Consider the following 2,179-nt stretch of genomic DNA (forward strand, 5'->3'; position numbering starts at 1 on the left):
TACGCAACTCTGCACACGGATTAGAAGTCAACTCGTACATCACTTGTAATCCATGTAACTCCCAAATTTTAAAATATGAGACTTCTAAAATTTCACTGTTTATAACCCTTCCAAAAAAATATATATCCTAATATACAACGTTTGTACCGATAAGGAACAATTTACGAATAATTTTCCTAACAAAAAATAATGTGAGTTTTTCAGTTGTACATATTATTGAAACCACTTTAAGTTTCAAGCGTGTATTATATGTATATATAGATTGTTCATAAAAGCATTGGGATGTACTTATAAGATTATTGTTATTAAAAAATTTCATCAATCAAAACATTTCGGTACTTTGTTGGTCACAATTTTTTATAGATGTATATACTGCATCATACAGAGTATGGTCTTAAACATTTGGATTAGAATTTAATTAAGATTCTATACTCATTATTTTTACTGATAAGGTTTCATTTTGTAACTAAATGACAGCTGAAACAAAAATAAACTAGAATTGTTTTTATTCCATGTCTCTTAGTGTAAAAATATCAGAGAAAAAACAAAAAGGGCAACTTATATAAAATCTCCTCCACGTCATTGTAATACCGAAAAGGTTGCAGAGACGGTTGGTATTTCCAAAGTGGACTGCCTACAGTATCGAATATCCATTACAGGCCCATGCAGCCAAGAAGCACCAACAATATCGCTGACTTTTGACCTGCCTCCATGTGGCCTCATCCAGTCCTGACCTCCACCCCCTGGACTTTGCAGTTTGGGGCGTTTTAGAGAACAATATCTGCCGCACCTCCAATCCAAATTTTGGTGTTCTTAAAACTGTCATTATAACAGTAGGGTACGCCATGGGCACAGCCATCATCGTCAAGAGCTGTACACTGTAAAAAAATTACACTGAGTTATTGTTAAATATTTATTTAACGCTTGATTATACTAATTATCTACATACAATTAAATGAAACTTATATTTAAAAATATTTAAAAGCGAGATTTCCTCCGAAAAATCCACAGGAGAGAAGCCCTAGTTTCAACCTTTCACTTGTATAAAATTGACAAAAATGATTCTTTTTTATATTAAAATAAAAAGTATTTTAATACTTGTATTTTTCCTTGAAACTTAATCAAAAATTATTCATAGCCCAGTAATTACACTTTGCAAAACAACTTCCAAACAGAACAAAAACATAACTAGACTCCATATATATCATTAAAAGACGTGTGTAGGCCCTGAAGATTCTCTGTGACTAAACTTAGTGTTAAATACACACAACTATTTTATTTTTCTTCACGGAAGTTGATTTATTTTTCATTCAGATTATCATGAGGATTTGATGGAGGCTTCCTTCACCTCCGCTCTAACTAATCTTTAGTTATTGCTGCAGCTTAGATGTTTCTACCTACCTATAAAGTGTGCAAATTAAAATGCAAAACTTAGGAGTGAGGTTAAAAGACAAAAATATACGGAAATGCATTGATTTACCATTGGTATACAGGAAAAAGGTATTTTTTCCTAAGATATCATGTCATGGGAGATTAATTGTAATTTGTTGACATTTTCTAATATATGAATAATGATATAAAAAACAGGTATCGTTTTTTTAACACTAAAGTAGTATATGTGTTATCTCAACATAAAATCAATATAGAATAGGTTTTTTTTTTAAACTGATCGTGGATTAAGTACATTCGTATTTTTCCACGAATTATGGTCAGTTATTATCAACAAGTTATTCTTATTAAACGTTTGAAGGCGTTGCAAATTGCACTTAAAGTAGTCAAAATTCATCTTCACAATTAAGGAATGAAGTCCTTAAACAAATAAAAAGATTTCAACTATAGCTTACATTCTTAGTTATCTTACATCATACTACAAATTTGAATAGAAAGTCAATAAATGACACAAATGTTTGTATAAAAATATGGGACTGTATGTATATTTAAAGTAAAAATAAATAGATTAGGATTTTTTGTTCTAGATTGTTTTGATATTGACACATCATATATTTATCAACCAAGTTAGAATCAAGGTAAACAAATTGTATACAAAAGCAGCTAAACTAAAATAATTGTGTAATGATAAAATGATTGATCATTAGCGATGCATCCATCCCACAATTTTGACGCCCTACATCCAAATCAGGCACAAAAGTCATCCAATAGAAATTGATTATGCTAATTG

The 2,179-nt window shown here is 30.3% G+C and overlaps 1 long non-coding RNA gene across 1 annotated transcript; it reads right to left on the reverse strand.

Moving 5' to 3' along the window:
- Positions 1 to 525: 525 nt before the first annotated feature.
- Positions 526 to 1,211, reverse strand: LOC121122176 (uncharacterized). Its single transcript, XR_005865742.2, has 3 exons — positions 1,099 to 1,211; positions 950 to 1,038; positions 526 to 878 (listed from the first exon to the last, which is right to left on the reverse strand). It is a non-coding gene; the product is annotated as an uncharacterized lncRNA (long non-coding RNA).
- Positions 1,212 to 2,179: the final 968 nt, after the last annotated feature.

The sequence above is a fragment of the Lepeophtheirus salmonis genome, chromosome 1 (assembly GCF_016086655.4).
Source record: "Lepeophtheirus salmonis chromosome 1, UVic_Lsal_1.4, whole genome shotgun sequence".
NCBI lineage: Eukaryota > Metazoa > Arthropoda > Copepoda > Siphonostomatoida > Caligidae > Lepeophtheirus > Lepeophtheirus salmonis.